The 17,920-nt window shown below is 44.0% G+C and overlaps 1 pseudogene; it reads left to right on the top strand.

The window, feature by feature from the left end:
- Positions 1-17,388: 17,388 nt before the first annotated feature.
- On the top strand, positions 17,389-17,628 carry LOC111725162 (annotated as a pseudogene).
- Positions 17,629-17,920: the final 292 nt, after the last annotated feature.

Genomic DNA, 17,920 nt, shown 5'->3' with positions numbered 1-17,920 from the left:
TTATTTTTATTTTTATTTTTTGAGACAGAGTCTTACTCTGTCGCCCTGGGTACAGAGCCATGGCCTTATACCTTACAGCAACCTCAAACTCTTGGGCTCAAGCTATCTTCTTGCCTCAGGCTCCCAGGTAGCTGGGACTACAGGTACCCACCCTAATGCCAGCTAGTTTTTCTATTTTTAGTAGAGATGGGGGGGGTCTTGCTCTTGCTCAGGCTGGTCTTGAACTCTTCCAGTCTACCAGCTGGTGGTCTCAATCCACCAGCTTTAGCCTCCCAAAGTGCAGGATTACAGGTGTGAGCCACCACGCCCAGCTCAGATAAGTCTTGAATGTAGGGAGATTCTACAGCTTATCCTTGTCTCTTCAAAAATTCTGTGTCAAGGCTCAGCGCCCATAGCACAGTGGTTATGGCACCTGCCACATACACTGGGCCTGGCGGGTTCAAACCCAGCCTGAGCCAGCTAAGCAACAATGACAACTGCAACAGAAAAATAGCCAGGCATTATGGTGGGTGCCTGTAGTCCCAGCTACTTGGAAGCCTGAGGCAAGAGAATCGCTTAAACCCAAGAGTTAGAGGTTGCTGTGAGCTGTAACGCCATTGTACTCTACTGAGGGGGACATAGTGAAACTCTGTCTCAAAAAAGAAAGGGCCGGTGCCTGTGGCTCAAGTGGCTAAGGCGCCAGCCACATAACACCTGAGCTGGTGGGTTCGCATCCAGCCCCAGCCAGCCAAACAACAATGACAACTGCAACCAAAAAATAGCCGGGCATTGTGGTGGGTGCCTATAGTCCCAGCTACTTGGGAGGTAGAGGCAGGAGAATTGCTTGAGCCCAGGAGTTGGAGGTTGCTGTGAGCTGTGATGCTACAGCACTCTACGCAGGGTGACAGCTTGAGGTTCTGTCTCAAAAAAAAAATAAAATTCTGTATCATGAGGCCAGGTGTAGCAGTTCATACCTATATGAGGTCTGATGATAAACTTGCCACCGTGCGCTTACGTTGGCAGCACTATAAAAACAGTAAGATTTCATAATCTTGGTATATTAGTGTCTCACAGCTGTGTTCATGTCAACATGTGGCAATATCTTGCTGAGTGGTGTTCAGTATTGTTGAGGTTTTTTATGCTGTAAGATGCCAGCTCTGATGGCCATTCCAGAAAAAATATTGCAAAATTGCTTTAAAGGGCGGACTAGGTGCTGATGTCCACACAGATAGCTTTCCGAGGGGAGTACCTCAAAAGCCCCTGTAGTGATATTGAGCAAAGAGGCATGTAGAACTTTTTCTAGGATTGCCAGACCTTGTATGTCAGCTTCCACTTAATATTCCTTTGGCCTTAACTTCATCGGTCCCTCAGCTAACTACAAGAGAGCTGGGAAATGTGACCTGGCTGGGAGCCTGGCAAGGAGAAGTGGTGGAGTGAGCATCTAAGCAGTCTCTCTGCACACTTAACCCCACTTACCCCTCCAGTAGTGCAGCTGTCAGCATGGCCTCTGCCAGACAGTCTTGAGCCGTGCACACCTTCAGTGACATGCCGTTCCTTGGTCTGAGATAGAATAGCAACTCGACATCCTTTCTTCCCTCTTACCCCATGGCCAATCACCAAATACCAACTCATCCACCTTTATATATCTCTCTCAATAGCCACCACCTTTCTAGCCCCAGCTGCCAGGGTTTGTGCAAGAGCCTCCCATCTGGCCTTCCACTGTGCTCTCAGAGGCTTATTTCCTTTGTAGGGCTGCAATCGAGCAAATAAATGAGCAAATGAATAAAGGAATAAGATAATTTAAGATTACGATAGGTGCTAAGAGGAACCAGAAGATGAAATGATAAAGGAGGCCTGTTTGGGGTGGTGGGTGGGGCTAATCGACACAGAGCAGTCAGTGAAGGCCGCACTGGGAAAGTAGCTGTAGCAGATAGTATTATCCAATATTATCCAGAAAAGCAATATTTCCATTTCCACATGCTGCTTCAGAACCTTGTCACTCCCCTATCAAGTGGTAGAGTCTGTCTTCCCCCCATTTGAACTTGGACAGGTGTTTTGACTTTCTCAAACAATTAAGTACAATAGAAGTGAGGCTGTGTGACTTTTGCAGTTAGGTCATAAAGACTAAAGCTTCCACCTGACTCTTTGGGAACACTTCCCAGGACTCCAGCTATGCGGAGCACAATCAAAGCCACCAGCTTTCAACCCTGGCCATCTGAGAGAACCACCTTGGAAGCAAATTCTCCGTGCTCAGTTGATTTCCCCCAGCTGATGTTGCGTGGAGCAAAATAAGCCTTTCCCATCAAACCCTGCCCCTAATATAGATGTGTGAGCAAAATAAAAGACTTGTTGTTTTGAAGTTACTGAGTTTTAGAGTGTTTCATCATGGAGCAATAGTAACTGAACAAAGGTCTAAATATTAAGGAGCCAGCCATGAGGAAATCTTCACAGAACATTTTTAAGTATTGCCAATAACAAATCCCACAGCTCTAAGATGGGAAGAAGCCTGGCACACAGAAGGTCACATGGCTGAGAGGGCGTGGACTAAGAAATGTAGTGGAGAGGGAGGCTGGAGCCACGTTATGCAAAGCCTCCTGGGCCACGGTAAGAAGTTTGAAATGTATTAAAATTCAGTGAGTGTCTCTAGAACAGTGTTTTTCAACCCATGTGCCATGGCACACTGGTATGTTATGAGAGGACTTAGATGCGCTGCAAAAACTTTTAAAAATCATTAATCAAATTATTTTTGAAAGACGTTCAAAGCACAGTATCTTCTTTTCTTTGGTCCTTTTTTCTTTTCTTTTTCTTTCTTTTTTTTTTTTTTTTTTTTTTTGGATCAACATAATTTAAGTGTGCTGTGGAAGTTTAACTATAGGTTCAAATGTGCCATGAGATGAAAAAGGTTGAAAAACAGTCCAGGTGAGGTGGCTCACGTCTATAATCCTAGCACTCTAAGAGGCTGAGGTGGGCTGTATTGCTTGAGCCTCAGGAGTTCAAGACCAGCCTAAGCAGGAGCTCGACTCCCAACTCTAAAAATAGCCAGGCATTGTGGTGGCTGCCTGTTATCCTGGCTGCATGGGAGGCTGAGGCAAGAGAAGCATTTGAGCTCAAGAGTTTAAGGTTGGGGACTGGGCGTGGTGACTCACACCTGTAATCCCAGCACTCTGGGAGATGGAGGCAGGCAGACTGCTTGAGCTCAGGAATTCAAGACCAGCCTGAGCAAGAGCGAGACCCCATCTCTAAAAAATAGCTGGACATCAGGGTTAGCACCTGTAGTCCCAGTTACTTGGGAGGCTGAGACAAGAGAATCACTTGAGCTCAAGAGTTTGAGGTTGCTGTGAGCTATGATGCCATAGTACTCTACCAAAGGTGACAAAGTGAGACTCTGTCTCAAAAAAAAAGAAGAGGAAGAATGGGGATGAATAAAGGTAAACCAGTAGCTCTTTCTCTCATGCAGCCATGTGAATGACAGTGCTACTGGCCACATGGGCTTGAAGAGGAACAGAGCTGGGATGGGGGAAAACTTCCTCTTCCCTCAGGATATCCAATTCACTGTGGTTATTGAAAGAATTCAAGCTGGTTAAATAATTCTCACTAAGCAATTATCGGCAGACAAGTACAAAACTTCTGAGTCTGGTAGGGGTGGAGATCCTGATAACTGCTTGGCTTTCCTTAGGAATTCCTTTCTATTTATTTGTCTACCTATTTAGCTTTAAGAGCCTCAGTGCAGAGCATGGATGTTATATTTACTATGGCAAAGATCCCAGCTGAAAGTTAAAACACACCTGAAGGAGGAAATTGAATTTAACATGTAGGAGACCCAGCCCAGCATTTTTCCCAAATCATATTCCATTTGCCAGTCCAGAGAAGAGCCCCCAGTGACCAAAAGGGAAGAACCAGGCCTTAGGTGCCTACTGAAAAAAATGGCTAGAAAGAGATGGATGAAAGAACTGTCAGCTTCTGGAAGGATTCCTAAAACAGGCAGAAGACTTAGGTTATAGAAAGCAGCCTCTGGATGTTGTTGAATAGAGAAAAGGAGAAGGCCGGGGTGGCCCAAGAGGGATCCTAGGCCAGGCCACACCTTTATCCATTCCCTACCTTCCCTCTCTTGTCCCAGTTTAAAGAGCTTGGCTGATGCACTCAATTCCCTCCCTCCCTGGGATGCAACCCTAAAGTTCAAAGGACACCACGTCCCCAAGAAAGCTCAGTCATCTATGCCAGTTACTTGAAATTCACTACATAGGGCCTCAGTTTGGGCTGGCCAGTAAAAGGAACCAGGCTCTTCAGGGGCCAGAGGATGGGAAGTCACAACAGCAGGGGCCTGATGTGCCTTTACTGAGTCCACTCAGAGTCACCATTCTACTGACTTCTCTATCCTGTACTTTTCATGTTTGCTTTAACTTTGCTCTCTGTTGCTGCCTCGTGGGCCCACAGTACTTCTTCCCCAAATGCTATGTCTTCCCACTCTCTCCCAAAGTATGGCAAAGGGTCTCTGATTGAGCCATAAGCAACTAAAAAGCCAATGATAACTCATCCCTGGGAATTTATTCATTCCATGTGTATACCTTCTGTGTATAATAGTTAAGGAGGCTACTGCAGTAATCCAAGTGAGAGAAAATGGAGACTTAGACCAGTGTGGTAGTCAAAAAGGTGATGAAGTGGTTGGATTCTGGATGTAATTTGAAAGGTAGAGCCAACAGGATTCCCAGATGGATTGGACAGGAGGTGTGAGAGCCAAAAGAAGGATGCTTCCAAGGTTTTTGGCCTAAGCATCTAGAAAGATGAAGTTGCCATTTTCCAAGATAGGAAAGGCTGCAAGGCAAGAAATTTGAAGGAACTAATTCTTTTTTTTTTCACTTTTTAATTTTTTTTGAGACAGAGTTTCACTATGTCGCCCTCAGTAGAGTGCTGTTGTAGCACAGCTCACAGCAAACTCAAACTCTTGGGCTTAAGCAATTCTCTTGCCTCAGCCTCCCAAGTAGCTGGGAGTACAGGCACCTGCCACAGCACCTGGCTATTTTTTTGTTGCAGTTGTCATTGTTGGTTAGCTAACCCGGGTCAGAGTCAAACCCGCCAGCCTCAGTGCATGTTGCCAGCACATAACCACTATGCTATGGGCGCCAAGCCGAAGGAACTAATTCCACTGATTCAGTCTTTAGACATAGTAAGTTTAAGGTGCTTGTTTAAGCCTTCCAATAAAGATATTCAGTTAGCAGTCTGGAATTCCTGAGAAAGGTTGAAGTTCCAGGAAAAAAAATTTAAATCTGCTTTTCTATAGCCATAAACAAAAAGAAATGTTGAAACCAGAGAGAGTCTGCAGAATTTTGCAGGAAGTATAAGACTACTTGAGATGTCTAGAAGTTTGGCATTGCCTGATAGAGTACGAGAGTGGCTTTGCTCAGAGATTAAATGAGATGATATATCTAAGTATGCATCCTCTACAATTTCTAAGCTCCTATGCAGATGGAGACTATCATTTGAAGTGTCTCCAGTGGTCCCCTGTCCATGGAGAATGATATGGGTATCATTTTACCTCCCCAAGTCAATGGACCAATTGTTAGGGTGGAAGCTCAGTGGGTGTTCTGCGTGGGATGAGAAAAGAATTTCTCTCTTTTAGAAGAAGAGAGGGAGTGAGAGAAGGGGAAAGAGTGGGGAAAGAGAGAAAGAAAAGAGAGCAAGGAGATGGTGTGACATCCCAAAGAAAGAAAGGAAGAATGCCAGCACCTGAGATCAAGATGCAGGTAAATTTAAGGGAGGTGGGGGTGATTTACAGCCAAATTCACAAGGTATTGTGAATGTGAATGCTGTATTCTTTTTCTTGGCCTGGTTGATGATAGACTTTTTATGGGTGCTTCCAATCCTGAGGCATGATGTTCATATCCCATTGTTTCTTGGGGACACTCAGGAACCCTTGAGGATATTTCAGAAACACCTTCTGAAGGACAGCTCATGAAACTTAAAGAGAAAGTATTCACATTGCTTTTGTCTTCTGGACTCCTCAGTGGTTTGTGAAAAGGGAACAGGAGTGGGGGAATATATGTGTTGCAGTCATGCACCTAACATAGGTATGTTATTATCCCCCAGTCCATAGTTTCCATTGGTGTTGTGTAGGTTTTGATAAATGTATAATGACATGTGTCCTCATTATATTAATGTATCACACAGGATAGTTCCACCGCCCCAAATCCTCAGTGCTCTACCTATTCTTCCTTTCCTAACCTGAAGCACCTGGAAAACACTGATCTTTTCATTGTCTCCATAGATTTGCATGCTTTTTTTTGCATTTCTTTTTTCAGAGTCATATAGTTGGAATCATATGCCACGTAGCCTTTTAAGAATTGCTTCTTCCAGGCTAGATGCAGTCACTCATGCCTATAATCCCAGCACCCTGGGAAGCAGGGGCAAGAGGATTGCTTGAGCTCAGGAGTTCAAAACCAGCCTGAGCAAAAGTGAGAGCCTGTCTTTAGTAAGAATAGAAAAATTAGGCGGATGTTTTGGTGGGTGCATGAAGTCCCAACTGCTTAGGAGGCTGAGGCAGGAGGATCGCTTGAACCCAGGAGTTTGAGGTTGCTGTGAGTTAGGCTGCTGTGCACTAGCCGTGGCACTCTAGCGTGGAGCAACAGAGTGAGACTCTTCCTCAAGAAAAAAAAAATGAAAGAAAAAAAAACTGAACTCTGTTCACCCATTAAATGACAACCCCATTTTCCCCTCCCCTTCCCCATGGTAACTACCATTTAACTTTTTGTTCTTATGAATTTAACTACTTTAGATATCTCATTCATATAAGTGGAATCATACAGTATTTTTTTTATGACTGGCTTATTTCATTTAGCACAGTGACTTCAAAGTTCATCCATATTGTAGCATGTGATAGGATTTCCTTCCTTTTTAAAGCTGAATCATATTCCATTATATATACATACTACATTTTGTTTATTCATTCTTCCTTTGATGGACACTTGGTTTGTTTCCACTTCTTGGCTATTGTGAATAATGCCACTACACTCATGGGTGTGCAAGTGTTTCTTTGAGCCTCTGCTTTCAATTCTTTTGGATATATATCACAGTGGGATTGCTGGATCATGTGACTGTTCTATTTCTAATTCTTTTGAGGAAACAGTAGCATTTTATACTCCCACCAAAAATGTATGAAGTCTCCAGTGTCTCCGTATCCTCACTTGTTATTTTCTGAATTTAAAGTTGTATGAGGTTTGTCTGGGGGCAGAATATAGCACAATTGCCCTGGAAAAACCAACAGAGATTCTTCAATTTTGAAGTTCCTCATTTCTGAGGGAAGTTTCCAACCACTCCACTTGTGGTTAATTGGTCATTGCCCAGCCTGATATCTTGACTCCTAAGTGGGGAGTTTTATGGATGTTTAAGAATAACTAGCAAGACAGTGTTCAGAGCCCATAGAAAATTGAAGATAGAAGCAGAGGAAAATCAGGGGGAGCAGAACTCCTCAGCAGTGGAGACTACAGCTACTTCCTCAAGGTGAGCACCTTAGGCAGGGCCTGTGGGCAGGCTTTCCTATTCTCTTCCCCTCAGGGGACAAGAATCCCTCTGGCCTCAACCAGAACAGAAGTCTGCTATGTCCACCAAGAGGAAAATCCTAATCAGAGAACACTTCAACCTTTGGAAAATGACTTACTTTGATGGGAAGAACATGGCAATGGGAACCTGGAATCCACAATCCTGGGTTTCAGTTTTGGTGCTTTGGCTATGGAGTCTAATAAGATGTAAACTAAACTTCCTCCAGGAATTTTCTTTTTCTTTTCTTTCTTTATTTCTTCCTCTTTGTTAAGATGAGAGTTTCACTGTGGTAGCCAGGCTGGTCTCAAACTCCTGAGCTCCTGAACTTGAAGATCCTCCTGCCTCAGCCTCCTGAGTAGCTAGAAGTATAGGCACAGGCCACTGTGCACCAGGAACTCCTTTTTCAGGATACAACCAAGACAAATGCTCTGGACTCAACACTGGGACAACATCTCTTGGAGTTTTCTAAGTGTCCATTCTGATTCAGCTGCCTTGCTTCTTGATCATCTTCGTAAAGCAATAAAAACCCCACCTTTATGAGAAATCTTTGCATTGCGGTATGGATTTTTCATACAACAAGCCAGACAAAAATATGACTGTGTGTGATCCCCACTCAAGGGAAGTACATAGAAAGGAAATGACTCTTGCAGTAAGGTAGTGAGACTACTGGGTGAGAAGGTGGGCAGGGCATGAGAGTTTCTCTCTTTTTTTTTTGAGACAGGGCGTCGCTCAGGCTGGAATACAGTAGCACGATCACAGTCACTGCAGCCTTAAACTGCTGGGCTCACGTGATCTTCTTGCCTCAGCCTCCTGAGTATAGATCTGAGAGTTTCTTTTATAAAAGTTAGTTCAACATTGTCGTCGTATTTTCTATTTAATGGCAATAGCTGAATGCAAATTTAAACCATACAATAGTTTCTTATAAATTATTCAAGTTTGCTTAGACAGCAAAATGTGAAAAACTCACTTACCGCTCAATAATGTATTGCCTGCTGATGTATCCAGGTACTCTAGGAAATGAACTGAGACAAATATCTGTGCAAGTGATTTATTAAGTACTCTCAGAAATATGCATAAGGGGCCAGGCTCAGTGACTCACACCCTGGCACCCTGGGAGGCTGAGAAGAGAGGATTGCTTGAGCTCAGGAGTTTGAGAGCAGCCTGAACAAGAGCAAGACCCTATCTCTACTAAAAGTAGAAAAATTGGGTGCTGTAGCAGGTGCCTGTAGTCTCAGCTACTCAGGAGGCTGAGGCAAGAGGATTGCTCGAACCCAGGAATTTGAGATTGCTGGGAGCTAGTCTGATGCCATGGAACTCTAGCCTGGTGCAGAATGAGACACTATCTCAAAATAAATAAATAAATGAAATGAAATAAAGTAATACATGTAAGGCAGTGAAGAAAAGCAGGATTAGGCACAGAGCTGAATTAGGCTATGATGCATCTGGAACAAAGGCCTTGGCAATCCCCTAGGGAGCTCCTTCAGCACTGTCTCAAATTGAGGCAAAGGGGCATGCATTTCTACCCCATAATAAACAGTCATTGAATGCAATCTGTCACCAGGGAGGAGCTTCCCTTTGGCAAAGCAGCTTCATGCAGCTGAAGGTGATAGCTGGGGAGACCTTATGCAGCAAACTGTCAGCAGGCAACATTCCTGGCAAACAGGAGAAGTGGCTGCTACTGCAGAGGGTCATAAGGCCTGTCACAGTGGCTCACACCTCTACTGTCAGCACTCTGGGAGGCCAGGATGGGAGGATCTCTGGAGCTCAGCAGTTTGAGGCCACCCTGAGCAAGAGTAAGCTCCTGTCTCTGTTAAAAGTAGACAGGCATGGTGGCGCCCATAGCTCAATGGGTAGGGCACCAGCCACATACACCAAGGCTGGCAGGTTTGAACCCAGCCTGGGCCAGCTAAAATCATAGAAAAAATAGTAGGGCTTTGTGGTGGGCACCTGTAGTCCCATCTACATGGGAGGCTGAGGCAGGAGAATCACTTAAGCCCAAAAGAGTTTGAGGTTGCTGTGAGCTGTGACGCTATAGCATTCTATAGTGGGCAATATAGTGAGACTCTGTCTCAAAATAAATAAAAAAATAAAAAAATCTATCACTTTGTTCACTTACATTGGAGAATTTTGTCCAGCCAGGTACAAGTAACTATTTTGTTTTTTTAAAACAATTGCATAATATTACATGTTACATATGTTTGATTTCATCAAGTGCTTTTTTGACATCTTTGGAATGACCATATGGTCATCCTCAACCTTATCTGATTTTCAAGATTGACTATATTGGAAATGCATGAGCACAGCAAAGAACATTTTGAAAAATGATCAATAATGAAGCAAGTTGCCTTATGAGATAGCAAATCATAGTTAAAAGCAATACTACTATAGTATAGTACGGTTGCAGGAATAAACAAAGAGATGAATGGAAATGAATGGAAAATGCAAAACCATATTCTGTTTATATTTGAAAATATATTTACTTTATAATAAAGATGGCATTTTCAAATCAGTGAGTTGTGGTTCACACCTATACTTCTAACACTTGGGAGGCTGAGGCAGGTGGATTACCTGAGCTCACAGCTTTGAGACCAGCCGGAGCCAGATTGAGACCTTGTCTCTAAAAATAGCCGAGTGTTGTGGTGGGTACCTGTAGTCCTAGCTACTAGGGAGGCTGAAGGAAGAGAATATCTTGAGCCCAAGAGTTTGAGGTTGAGCTGTGATGCCATAGCACTCTACCAAGGGCAACGAACTAAGACTCTGTCTCAAAAAAATAAAAATAAAAAATAAATAAAAAATAGATGGCGCCCATAGTTCAGTGGGTGGGGCATTGGCCACATACACCCAGGCTGGTGGGTTCAAACCTAACCCCAACCAGCTAAAACAACAATGACAACTGCAACCCAAAGGCCGGGTGTTGTGGCAGGTGCTTATAGTCCCAGCTACTTGGGAGGCTGAGGCAAGAGAATCACTTAAGCCCAAGAGTTTGAGGTTGCTATGAGCTGTGACACCACAGCACTCTATCAACACTCAAGGGTGACAGCTTGAGACTCTGTCTCAAAAATAAATAAATAAAAATAAAAAACAATTCCAAAAAGGAAACGGTAGTACAAATTAGCAAGACAATAAGTATACAAAAGGATAAAAAGAAGACAAATCAGCTGTAATATCATTATTAAGAGAAAACCTCTGTTACCTTTCTAGATGAAATCTTCCGGACTCCTTTCTTTGTGTAGCTATTTTTTAACCTAGTTGAGATACAAACTAAATAGAGTTCGATCTGTATTTATTCTTCCTTCTTTGCTTAATTTTCTACTCAAAAGTTTATCTAGTCTGGAATACTCCCTGTTTCACTGAAGTCCCTATCTTCATTCAAGTTCTACCTCTGGGTAAAACTCAAGGCCCTTTTTCTGCTGCTCAGTAGGCTTGAAACTCCAGATCTTAACCTCAGGGAAAAAGACTGGCTCAGCATAAGGCACTAATGCCTGGTACACTCCAGGCATTCAACAGTGCAGGGCTAAGAAGATCCTGGCTATGCCTGACCTTGATTATTGAAAAGAACTAATCAGGCTCGGTGACCATAGCACAGTGGTTACAGTGCCAGCCACATGCACCGAGGGTGGCAGTTTCGAGGCTGGCCCAGGCCAGCTGAACAACAATTATAACTGCAACAGCAACAACAAAATAGCTGGGCGTTGTGGCGGGTGCCTGTAGTCCCAGCTATTTGGTAGGCTGAGGCAAAAGAACCACTTAAGCCCAAGAGTTTGAGGTTGCTGTGAGCTGTGATGCCACCGCACTCTACCAAGGGCAACATAGTGAGACTCTGTCAAAAAAAAAAGAAAAGAACTAATCAATCCAGGCATGATGGTTCACACCTATACTCCTAGCACTCTGAGAGGCCAAGGCAGGTGGATTGCCTGAGCTCAGGGGTTCTAGACTAGCTTGAGCCAGAGCAAGACCTCATTCTAAAAATAGCCTGTGGCAGGTTCCTGTATTCCCAGCTACTCAAGAGACTGAGGCAAGAGAATCACTTGAGCCCCAGAGTTTGAGGTTATGGTGAGCTATAATGCCACTGAGGGTGACAAAGTGAGGCTTTACCTCAAAAAAACCCCAAAAAACTGAAGGCTGGGCATGAGGGCTCATGCCTGTAATCCCAGCACTTTAGGAACTCAAGGTAGGTGAATTGCCAGAGTTCACAGGTCTGAGAGCAGCCTGAGCTAGAGCGAGACCCCATCTCTAAAGACAGCTGGATATTGTAGTGGGCACCTGTAGTCCCAGCTACTTGGAAGGCTGAGGCAAGAGAATCTCTTAAGCCCAAGAGTTTGAGGTTGCTGTGAGCTATGACGCTGTGGCACTCTACTGAGGGTGACATAATAAGACTCTGTCATCCCTCCCCAAAAAAAGAAAAACTGAGGCAAAAGGATCGCTTAAGCCCAAGAGTTTAAAGCTGCTGTGAACTATGATACTCCAGCACCCTACCAAGGGTGACAAAGTGAAACTGTCTCAATAAACAAAACAAAACAAAAAAAAACTTGGCTGAAAGGGCTGGGACTCGATCTCGGACTCCAATAATAATGCTTTATTTACTATTCTGCAGGTGACTCGAAGACTTGCCCATATCCAGTTCTAGGGGTAAAATTTAAAAAGAAAAAAAATCCTTTGTAGTATATAAGGTCAACTTAAATTGTAGAACTAACCTTATTTCAACTAAGTGAGTATTAAAAGTTCTTTACAATTCTCAAGAACACATTGCTAGTAGAGGAGGAGACTGACAAGGAGAAGACTCCCCAGCAAGAATGGATGAGGACACGCCCTGGATCTAGTTATCCCTGGATCTCGGAGCCAAGCCACAAACAGCTGATAGAAAGCTGATGGTTGAGCTGTTTGGAACAAATAAGGTAAATCAGTCAGATTTCACTTGGCAGCAAGTGAAAGAGACCCAACTGAACCAGCTCAGACAAACCACACAAAGAGCCCGGAGGGTAACTGGAGCGAAGACTGGCTCTCTCTCCTCTTGCCTCTCCTCCGTGCATAACTCTGTGTGTCTACTCCACTCTCCCAAACAAGTTTCTACAAGTGAATGGAAGAATCACTGTTGGTAGCTTTCAGACCACATCTCCCAGCTACCCCACCCAAGAACTGCACTCTTTCCCTAAGCACCAATTCAAATGTCCCACTGCAGAACTGGGGGGCTAGGAAATAGGTAGAGAGGAAGCAGCCAGTGGCTTTGAAAATCCCAAAGAAAGCCGGACACAGTAGCTCATGCCTATAATCTTAACACTTTAGGAGGCCAAGGTGGGTGGACTGCTGGAGCTCAGGAGTTGGAGACCAGGCTGAGCAAGAGTAAGACCTCATCTCCACTAAAAATAGAAAAATTAGCCAGGCATGGTGGCGGGTACCTATATTCACAGCTACTCAGGAGCCTTAGGCAAGAGGATGGCTTGAGCCCAAGACTCTGAGGTTGATGTGATGTATGACAACACCACAGTACTCTACCCAGGGTGACAAAAAACAACAACAACAACAACAACAACAACAACAACAATGAGAGAATCCCAAAGAAGCAGGTGTTCATTCTTTCTTTGGGATTCCATACCATCTCCCTGCTCTTTTTCTCTGATTCTTCTCTCACTCTCTTCCTTTCTCTCTCCTCTTTCCTCACTCTCTTCCCTCTCAACTCCCTCTATCCTTCTAAAATAAAAAAAAAAAAAGTCTGAACTTTTATACCCTTAAAAAAGAAAAGAAAAGAGGCTGGGTACGATGGTTTACATCTATAATCCCAGAGCCCTAGGAGGCCAAGGCAGGAGGATTGACTGAGCTCTAGAGTTCAAGATCAGTCTGAGCAAGAGGGAGACTTGTCTCTCTAAAAAATAAAAAAAATAGCTGGGCATAGCCTCCCTACTTGGGAGGCTGAGGCAAGAGGATTGTCTAAGCCCAAGGTTGCTGTGAACTATGACACCACAGCACTCTACAAAGGGTGATAAAGTGAGGGTCTATCTCTAAATAAATAAATATATACATACATATATAAATAAATAATAAGAAAAAGAAAATCCAAAAGAAACACACAAACCTGCAATAGAAACATTAAATGTTGGGTAGCACCTGTGGCTCAATGGGTAGGGTGCGGCCCCATATACCAAGGGTGGCAGGTTCAAACCTGGCCCCGGTCAGACCGCAACAACAACAAAAAAATAGCCAGGTGTTGTGGCAGGCACCTGTAGTCCCAGCTACTTGGGAGGCTGAAGCAAGAGAATTGCCTAAGCCCAGGAGTTGGAGGTTGCTGTGAGCTGTGTGACGCTACGGCACTCTACCCACTCCACCGAGGGTGATAAAGTGAGATTCTGTCTCTAAAAAGAAAAGAAAAAGAAACATTAAATGTCCTCTACATTGAATCATAATTCTAACTGACTTCTGTTCTTTCTAGTTAGAAATGTAGGGCAGCGCCTATGGCTCAATGAGTAGGGCGCCGGCCCCATATACTAGCGTGGTGGGTTTGAACCCAGCCCTGGCTAAACAGCAACAACAACAACAAAAAAAATAGCTGAGCATTGTGGTGGGCACCTGTAGTCCCAGCTACTCAGGAGGCTGAGGCAAGAGAATTGCCTAAGCCCAAGAGTTGGAGGTTGCTGTGAGCTGTGACGTCACAGCACTCTAGTGAGGGCAACAAAGTGAGACTGTCTCTAAAAAAAAAGAAAAGAAAAAAAATGCATCATTGTTTCCACAAATTCAGGAAAGACGTGGATGAAACAGGTTAATGAGCTCAACTCATCTTGACCAACAGCATCGTTATTTTCACTATGGATCTATTCTATTGGTAAGTTTTTATGGTTTTCATTGGCTTTTCATAGCCAGTGACACATGGAGTTTTGAGAATGTTGATCACCTTTAATAGCCATCCTATATTTTTCTGTAATTCTACACCAATTCTTACTGTTTGTTTTTGTTATGTAGTCTATTAACAAGAATAATTCCAAAGACTTAAATATAACATTTCAGAATTGATGAAACATTTTATATATCCTCAAACTAGTGTTTGCTTGGAAAATAATTCAGTGCCGGTACAGTGGCTCACATTTGTAATTCCAGCACTTTGGGAGGCCAAGGCAGAAGGATGGCTTGAGCCTAGGTTTTCAACTCTGCACTCCAAACTCAGCAACAGAGTGAGACACTATCTAAAAAAAAATTCATTAGAGCCCTAAACTGACATTGTTCCCCACCCCCTCCCGACTTACCACAGAAAGACAAAAAAGCTCCAAGGTAGGGGAAGGATGGGGGCTGGATCGCCTCCCTGCCTACTGTGCACTGCGTGACCTTGGGCAGGTCCTTTTGTCATTTAAATTTCAGTTTCTTGTCTGTGAAATGAATAATATCAACCACTTAACAGGGTTATTGGGAGGATTAGAGAGAGCAAATGCTTAGCACAGGACATGGGAGGACAGATAATTGGTACATATGGATTCTGGCAAAGCCATCCCCCTACAGTTACCCTAACACACCTGTATTCAGGTTGGGAGGATGCAGAAGTCCTCTGCTACATATTCACCTGCCCGAAATACACAGAAAGCGATTAATTACCAGCTTACAGGGGTCTTCCCTTTCTGAAGCCAAATCGTCCTGCATGTTAACCATCCATTTGATCTTACTACACTGCCTTGCAACATGTCCTTTTTTTTTGAGAAACAGTCTTACTATGTTGCCTTCAGTAGAGTGCTATGATGTCACAGCTCACAGCAACCTCAAACTCTTGGGCTTAAGTGATTCTTTTGCCTCAGCCTCTCAAGTAGCTGGGACTACAGGCACCTGTCACAGACATCCAGCTATTTTGTTGTTGTTGTTGTTGTAGTTTGTCATTGTTGTTTGGCAGGCCCAGGCCAGGTTCAAACCCACCAGCCCCAGTACATGTGGTCCTCTAGCCACTGAGCTACAGGCACTGAGCCAACACATGTCTTGTATTAATTCAGATACTAAGGCCAGGTGTGGTGGCTCATGCCTGTAATCCTAGCACTCTGGGAGGCCGAGGCAGGTGGATTGCCCTAAGTTCACAGGTTCAAGACCAGGCTAAGCAAGATTGAGACTCCATCTCTAAAATAGCTGGACATTATGTTGGACACCTTTAGCCTCAGCTACTCAGAAGGCTGAGGCAAGAGAATCTCTTGAGCCCAAGATTTGGAGGTTGTTGTGACCTATGATGCCACAGCACTCTCCCAAGAGTGACAGTGTAAGACCTTGTCTTAAAAAAAAATTCAGACTACTATTAACTCCCATATTGTTGAATATTTCACCATCATTTGCCAAAGTGATCTCATTTCCTGCCAAGCTAAGCTCATTTCCGTTTTGATAGGGTTACTAAACTGATGGCTTCCGAGAATACTGCAGACACAGTGCATCTGGATTCTGCAAAAGAACTAGTAAGGTTCTGTGGTTTCTCTGTGGCCAGGAGGAAAAGAGGGAAACTAGAAGCACTCTTAACTAGCCAAATAATTGCTCCTAAAACCCTTTGGTGGGACCAAGAAGTTTGGTTGTGGGAAGTGGGTAAGTGAAGGTGTTAACTGAGGAACAAGAATAATCCATGAGTCGTGAAAAATATCCTTCAACATCTAGAGTAGGGAGCCCATTCACTCACTCATTTAGCAAATATTGATTGCGTGCCTACCTACAGTGTGCCGGGCGCTGTGTAAGGCCCTAGGGATAGAAGAGAATAAAGCAGCAGAGACTCCTGCAGTTGTGGAGCTACCTTTCTAGTGTGGGGAAAGATACAGTAACACTCAAATCATCTAGAAAATGTCTAAAGCTATTATTAGAAAATAGTGTGACGGGGGCAGGGAAAGGGTGGTCCTCTAAGTGAGCCAGTCTAGTGAATCCATGGTCTAAATGATGAGAAGCCAGCTATGAGAACTTCTGAGGCCAAAGCAGTCTAGGCAGAGAAAGCAGCAAATGCAACAGGCTTGAAGTGAGAATCTGCTTGGTGTACTGAGATCTGGAAAGAAAACTAGGTCAGGTCCTAGTAACTGAAATAAAGTGATTTGGGTACAGAGGATCAGCGAGTGGACCCTCTAGTGAAGAGATCCTCAGATGATGTCCCGCAGGGGGTTCCATCTGGCCCCAGCTCTTGGTCCCCTCAGCCTTCAAGTCAGCAGAAGTAAGGCCTAGGGCAGCTGATTCCCTCCCTACCACCACCAGCATATTGGGTTGCAAAAAGCTTCATCTACTTACCCCAGTGTTCCATGGACATGTAATATTCTATGTGTTCCATAATGTGAAAACTTGATTTCCTACTGATCTTTTTTTGTTGTTTATTTGTTTGCTTTTTTGAGACAGAGTTTCACTTTGTCACCCTCAGTAGAGTGCCTGCAGCTCATAGCAACCTCCAACTCTTGGGCTTAAGTGATTCTCTTGCCTTAGCCTCCCAAGTAGCTGAGACTACAAGTGCCCGCCACAATGCATAGCTATGATAATTGTTTTTGTAGGTCATGTTAAAGAATAATTTTTTTGAGGGGGAGGGTATTGGGTTATTTTTGGTTTTTGAGACAAGAGTCTCTTTCTGTCACCCAGGCTAGAGTGCCAGTGGCATCATCATTGCTCACTGCAACCTCAAACTCTTGTACTCAAGGGATACTCATGCCTAAGCCTCCCAAATAGATGGGACTACAAGTACACACTACCAAGTTTGGTTAATATTTAAGATTTTCAGTAGAGAAAAGGACTCACTCTTGCTCAGACTCATCTCAAACTCCTGACGATTCTCCAGCGTTGGCCTCCTAGAGTGCTTGCTAGGATTATAGGTGGGTGAGCCACCTCACCCAGCCAAGACTAAATATTTAACTACTATGTAGTTTCAAAGGGCACAATTAGAACCAATGTCTAGAAAATATAGCAGAGCTTGCACAGTGGCAGTATCATAGCCAATGAGGTTTATCCAAGGCATGATTATTGCTAATAGAAATTACAGAAAGAGCTCTCTCTCCTCCCTCTCCTCTCTTTCCTCCCCTCTTTTCTCTTCTCTTTTCTATCCTCCTTGGTGCTGCTCTGTGGCATCCCCACCCCCACCCCCACCCCACCCAATAAAAACCTTTCATACAAAAAAAAAAGAAAGAAATTACAGAAAGATAGATGTACTTCAAAATAAGAGTGAACTTTAGAAAGAACCAGGTGGTGCCGCCTGTGGCTCAAGGAGTAGGGTGCCAGCCCCATATATCCAGGGTGGCGGGTTCAAGTTCAGCCCTGACCAAAACTGCAAAAAAATTAAATAAACTTTAAAAAACAAACAAAAAAAATTATCAGAACCATCCAATGATGGGGTGGGTTGCCTCAAAAAATGACCTGATGGGCTCGGCGCCTATAGCTCAACCGGCTAAGGCGCCAGCCACGTACACCTAAGGTGGCGGGTTCGAATCCCCAGCCCGGACCT

Source organism: Otolemur garnettii, unplaced genomic scaffold (assembly GCF_000181295.1).
Source record: "Otolemur garnettii isolate 467f Iridium unplaced genomic scaffold, OtoGar3 scaffold00032, whole genome shotgun sequence".
Classification (NCBI taxonomy): Eukaryota; Metazoa; Chordata; class Mammalia; order Primates; family Galagidae; genus Otolemur; species Otolemur garnettii.
The sequence above is the reverse complement of the archived record's forward strand: the minus strand, read 5'-3'. Positions and strand labels throughout refer to the sequence as shown.